Raw genomic sequence first — 6,674 nt, forward strand, 5'->3', positions numbered from 1 at the left:
TTCAAAATGGCCCAAACCAGTCCATTTCAGCTCAGTAATGCCTAGGATATCCATCTTTATGCATTCCATTTCATTTTTGACAACTTTCAGTTTTCCTAGATTCATATTTTATGCATTCCATGTTCCAATTATTAATGAATGTTTGTAGATGTTTCTCTTCAATTTGAGTCATGCCACATCAGTAAGGTTGGTTCTACTCTTATGATGCAGCTCTTTCTCAGTCATATTTTGAGAGCCTTCCAACCTAAGTGGCTCATCCTCCTGCATTGTATCAGACAAAGTTTTCAGGCTATTCATAAAGTTGCGCAGTAATGTATCAGACAGTGTTTTTCTGCTATTCATAAGGTTTTCCCTGGCCAATTCTTTGAGAAGTGGATGGCCTCTTCCTTATTTCTAGTCTGTCTCAGTCTGCAAGCCATGCTGAAACCTGTGCACCATGTCCAACCCTGCTGGATTTTGAAACACCAGTGGCACAGCCTCAAGCCTCACAGTAACATGCCACCACAGTATGACAAATTGACAGACAAGTTTGTTTCCCTTAGCTGTTCAAAACCACTCCACCCTCCCTTTACCTGGATCCGTGCTGCTTGGGGGTGGAGCCTGGGTTCCTCCACTTACCTGGATCCCTGCACTGCTCACTCTGTCATGGTCCCCCCTCACTTTTCTTTCCTTTTCCCCAATTTCCTGCAGCTTGGGAGTGAGGCCTGGGTCCCTCACCTTACCTGGATCCCTGCCACTGCTCGCTGTATAATACATTCATTTAATAAATATTTAATACATTGGACATTTGCTTGTGCAAAGCTGGGGATGCAAAATAGAAATGGTCTTCACTTTGTAGAGCTTAAACTATTACTTTTAATTTTATAAGTGAATGATGTTTAATTACAAGGGAAGGTAAGTTCAATGACGAAAAAAGAATAAAATTTACAGACAAATGTACCAAAGATAACTGACTTAGGTATGTGGAGATATGGAGGGGTAAGATGGAGAGGGAAAGCTTCCTTGAAGAAAAAAGTTTCAACTAAGAGCTCATGGGGTATTTAATAGTAGTTCTCTAGGTAAATAGGGAGGGAGGAAGGTGAGTATGTAAGTGGAGAGAGAAAGTGAAAGACAGAGCCAGGAAATGGAAATAAAATGGAAAGAAGAAGCAAAGTACATACCAAGAAATGAGAAATGATCAGTGTGACAGGTGTACAATAAAGAATGAGGGAGAAGTATTTAAAATTAGGAAAGAATATTCAGGGATAAAACCATTCAGAGCCTTATGCCAAGTTCAGGATATTTTTCTTTATTTTATGAGGTATAACAAGCTGATAAAATAACTTAAGCTTATTAATTTTAGCAAAGATCATGCTGGCTATAATGTGTGGAATGGAGTGGAAAGGAACAAAAGTTCCTGATAGACCAGTTAAAAATCTATTGCAAGAAACCAAGCCAGAATAATAATAACTTGGATTAAGAAAGTGGTGATAGAGATGAAGAAATGGCAATAAATTTGAGCTCTATTCTGGTAGTATATGAGGCAGTACTTGGTGATGGACATTCTAATATAACATAAGGAAATCTGTGTGTTATAATTAATCCTTGTGTATTAGGATGGTTGGGAAAGTATTCTTGTGATGTAGACCATTGTGAGCTGGAAGATACTTTAGTTATGTTGAGTTTGAGGTACCCTTGCAGTATCAAAGAGAGAATATTAAGTCCCAGCAGGATATCTGTGTTAAGAGCTCAATTAATACATCTAAGATGATTGGAACTCCTTACATCTCTTATTCCATCTGTGAGGAAAAAGTGTATGTTCAGGTTGTGAGCTCCCTTAAGCCAATGACGTAGGCATTGCAAATATCTTCTCTCAGCAATATCAATAGTGACTGTATACGTGTATCTCATCTGATAGGAAACACAGGAATCAAATCTATATATGTGTAATGAGATGATGGAGAAAGCCATGGGCTTTCTACAGAACAAACCATCAATTGCTCCTGTGCAATTCAAGTTGAAGCAGCAGAAAAACAAGTCCATGAGAACCAAAATGTGACCTTGAATATATCTCTCTTCAATTTAGGGACCAATTTAAGAAAATATTTGACCCATTGAACACTAATGACCTAAGACCAGATGAGTGTGAGATGACTTAAAGGACATCATACGAAGAGAGTAAAAGGTCATTAAAAAGGTAGCAAAGAAAGAGAAGACAAAAATGAATGTCAGCCTGACATTGGCAGTGGGAGCGGCAGTCAGACTCTTTGAAGCTTAGGTTTTCATGATTCTGAATGCTGTTGTTATTGTTGTTATGTGCTGTTGAGTCAGACCCGACTCATAGCGACCCCTCCTTGGGTTTCCGAGGCAGTATCGCTACGGAAGTAAATTGCCCCATCTTCTTTCCGAGGAGTGGCTGGTGGGTTTGAACAGCCAGCCTCTGGTTAGCAGTCAAGTGCCTTAGCTATACAACCAGAGCTCCTGAAAATATCTATAGACAATGAAACATCTGAAGATGACTTGGATTCAATTTCTTTAAACACTGAAAGAACCTATATTTTCAAATAAGTGAGTGTAACAATTTCTGTACACTATGGATGTTTTTGACTTGGTGAAAACTTTATAAGGGATTTCTCCATGTTCTGTAGAATCTGATGTCAAAAATTCTCCCCATTTTCCTGGACTGAACTTAAACACAATAGGGAAGACCAGACCATCTGTAATTCAAGATACAGCTGGAGTCCTAACTTCTTTAATGCAAGAGCTACAAAATTGTGGAATGATCGATTCAGAACTTTGGAAAAACTGAGAGACCAGGTGGTTACAGCTATTCAATTTGGTGGAAAAACAATGCCAAAAACAGATAGCTGCCCATCAGGAACAGTTCCACAACCAGATTCAGCATATACAGGAAGAGATTAAAAAAAAAAAAACAACAACTTAGTGAAATCACAGACCAGTAACGATTCCTGGGCTCCCTCTGATAGTTCTTCAAGAAAACAGACACCTTCAGAAAGTCAAATGGGTTTTTCTGAAAACAGTGAGAGAAATGAGTCTGTTCTCAATTTTCTTAAGTCTCAAGAGCGAGAAACATAGCACACCTCCTCTCCACCAAAGCCAGACTACAGCGTGGAGAGCAGTTCAGTGAGCAGTGGATATGGCACCTTCTGCATCTCAGAATTAAATACCTACAAATTGAAAGACCCTAAGGAGTTCATGAAACACACAAAGGTCCCTGAAGGACAATATGGAGTATCCATGGTGCAGACAGATTCACTTCCAGACGATGTAACAAGTAAGAGTTTTTGTATACAGACTACTGGAGAGTTCAGTGCACCTTTAAAGGATGATGTTCCTATCTTTCCTTGTGAATTTGAGCATAATTTTCTTGGTGTAAATAAGATTTCTGAAGTTTATAGTGGAAAAACAAATAGTAAATCTGTAACATTATGGGCACAAAAGCTGAAGCAGAACCAACCAAAGGGAGCACTCGTACAAGAGGGATGTTCAAAATCTATGCAAGGAAGCGAGCATTCAAACAAACCAGCTGAGAAGCCTGACTTCACTGCTGCTACACATTCTCATGCTTTTTACCTCAGTAAACCAGATGAAAAGCCAAATTCTTGGATATCTGATTCAGGTACAGGACTGACTGACTGGAAACTGGAGAAGGGCATGTATCACTCTTTGCCTGAGGCTTTACCGTCCTCCTGAATAGATGTGTCACCAAGCCAGTCTGATACTAGCAATAAAATGAAGCTACCATCACTGAAGGATATTTATTATTAAAAAAAAAAAAGAGAGAGAGAGAGAGAGAGAAAACCAGAAGTTACCTGAGAGAAATCTCACCTCTGCTTTCGCTCCAAACCATCCACCTGAGGTACTGACTCTCGACCCAACGTTACATATGAAGCCAGTTCAGCAGATTTCAGGGATTCAACCACATAGCTTTGTGAATATACTTGATGACCGAATTTCCTTTTCACCAGACTCTGTTCTAGAGCCTAGTATGTCTGGTCACTCTGACATAAAGTCATTTTCACAAGCAAGTAATATGGCTTCTCAGTTATATGGCTTCTCAAAGTACCCATCAAACACGAAGGCTTGCCTAGTGGACTCTTGGAAAAATCACACATTCCAAAATGAAAGTAGGACCAGTTCCACATTCCCTTCAGTGTACACCCTCAATAGCAACGTCACCTCGGTCAACACTGTTGATGAAGAAAACACTGTCATGGTAAGTCCAGTCAGTCGGCCTCAGCTTTCAAGTACAGCCAACAGTGTCCCAGAATGCATTTCATTGACTTCCTTGGAAGATCCTGTGATTTTGTCTAAGAGCAGGAAGAGCCTGAAGGAAAAGCATGATGGGCACCTAGCCGATCTCCGAGCTTATTATGAATCAGAAATGAGTACTTTGAAACAGAGACTAGAGGCAAAAGAAAGGTCTGCAGCTGAAGTATGGAAGAAAGTCAATCAGAGTCTCACAGACAGATGTGGCCAGTTAATGCGCTGAACGAAGTGACTAGTCATGTGGTAACACTTGAAAAAAAGAAGAACCTACTGGAGATAGAAGCAAATGAGTTAAAGGAACGGTTCACTGCAGCCAGCAATGCCTCCAAGATTTTGCAGGAACAGACTGAAGAAATGAGAGCAAGTAGTAAAGAAAAAGACAGTACCATCCATCATCTGGCTAAAATCTAGGCTGCAGGAATTAGAGGAAGCCTTTGAGGATGCTTACAAACTCTCCGATGATACAGAAGTCAGACTAAAGCAAGAGAACAAAATGCTTCAAGACCTTTTAGGAGAGTATGAAGCCCTTGGGAAAGCGCATGGAAGAGTAACGGATACATTAAATACATTAGAAAAAATTGCTTGTTGCGGCATACTCAGATTTCTGATTTGAAAAGAACAATTAAAAAACTTGAAGCTCAGGTCAAGCAAGCAGAGCATGAAAATGTGTTAAGTCTTCGTCACAATACTCAAACTCACGTGAGACCCTCACGTTCCAAAACGTTCGCCCCCTCTGACGTCAGCGGGCGTAAGGTAAGTGGCTGCTGCCAGGGGCCAAGTCCTCTATCTTCACTGGCCAGCCTTTGGAAGTTCATGAGAGCCCAGCGGGTAGCCTGCGAGAGAAAACCCACGCTCCCCGGTACCATTCTGCTACGGAAAAGGCCTCCCCTCCTGTAGATTCTCTGGAGGCTTAGTGATTACAAAAGTGAGAGGAACTTCCAAAACCGCCGCCATGAACTCTTTCAAAGAACTCTATGAGGAAAGAATGTTTAAAAATTGGGGCAAGCAGAGGAGAGGACGCCTCAGCTAAATTCGTGAGTTCCCGGCAAACGGAAACTTCAGTTGGTCCCAGACAATCGCTGGAGAAATGTGCCCAACAAAGACAAAAACGATTAAGTCCTGCCTCTCAGAAGTCATCTTTACCACCCTCAAAGCGGCAATCAAACACTCCAACAAAGGGAGAGATTATGTTAACACCGGTGACTGTGGTTTACAGTCCAAAGCGGTCCCCTAAAGAAAATTTTCCCCCGGGATTTAGTCATCTACTTAACAAAAATGAAAACAGTCCTGTTGGATTTGATACAATTTTGGATGATTTAGATATCGTTCCTGTATCTACATCACCACGTACCAATCCAAGAAAACAACTCCAGTTTCTTCTCGGCATGACTCGGCAGAAGAAAAATACTAAAAAAAAAAAAAAAAAAAAAAAGCCTCTGACAGCCATGTTAATCATAGCTCTTGCCCCGAACCATTGCCAAACGGAGTGAAGAACGTATCTGTGAGATCAGCCTGGGAGAAGAGTAAGTCGGTTAGCTATGAACAGTGGAAGCCTGTTTCAGAAACGCTACATGGTAATGATTTTGAGTACACAGCCAAAATTAGGACTCTGGCTGAAACGGGACGATTTTTTGACGAGTTTACGAACGAAAAAGACCAGATTCAGACAGCGTTAAGCCGGATGTCTTCTACCGGAGGGTGGATCTCTTTGCAGACAAGAATAAACCAGGAAGCCTTGGAAGATCGTTCGGAGAGGATTAATCGAGAACTGGGTTCAGTTCACATGACACTAAAGAAATTTCATGTTCTGCACACCTCTGCAAATCTTTGAGATTTGTAGCCATTAAATTTTGAGATGTTTTTGTTTGCACTAATGTATAATTATGCACTCAGAAAAGGCAAACTATTTTGTATTGTTTATAAGCCTACAAACAGTAGTTTTACAATTATGCTGTTTTTTATACTTGCTCTTTTATACTTCAGATGGCCACATATTTTCAAGACATTTTTGTTATGCTCAGGAATCTCTTGTATATTTTACTCTTTAAAAAGTGTTATTTAATAGTACATGTCTCCAATTAATATCAAGAATAAGGAAGTGTAAACAGGGAGACAGCTTGTTTCTTAACAAATAGTGTTATCCTTTTACAATTAACTGTACACCAATTTTATAAAGTTATTCTAATTGTTAAAAAAAATTTGAATGTCAGAACACAGGGAAACTTGCCCTTGAATGTAGAGTAGCTAAAGCAAATGGAAGAAATGACAAAGAACTGAACAGAAGACTTTAAAGGGCAGCTTGAGAAGATAAAGTATTATAATGAAATGTGTAAAGACCTAGAATTAGAAAACCAAAGGAAAGGTCATGCTCCATATCTCTGAAGCTGAAAGAACTGAAGAAAAAA

The 6,674-nt window shown here is 40.0% G+C and overlaps 1 pseudogene; it reads left to right on the top strand.

The window, feature by feature from the left end:
* The first annotated feature begins 2,572 nt into the window (after nt 1–2,572).
* LOC103202561 lies at nt 2,573–6,100 on the top strand (annotated as a pseudogene).
* Nucleotides 6,101–6,674: the final 574 nt, after the last annotated feature.

The sequence above is a fragment of the Orycteropus afer genome, unplaced genomic scaffold, assembly GCF_000298275.1.
Source record: "Orycteropus afer afer isolate SDZICR_OR568_19922 unplaced genomic scaffold, OryAfe1.0 scaffold00185, whole genome shotgun sequence".
NCBI lineage: Eukaryota > Metazoa > Chordata > Mammalia > Tubulidentata > Orycteropodidae > Orycteropus > Orycteropus afer.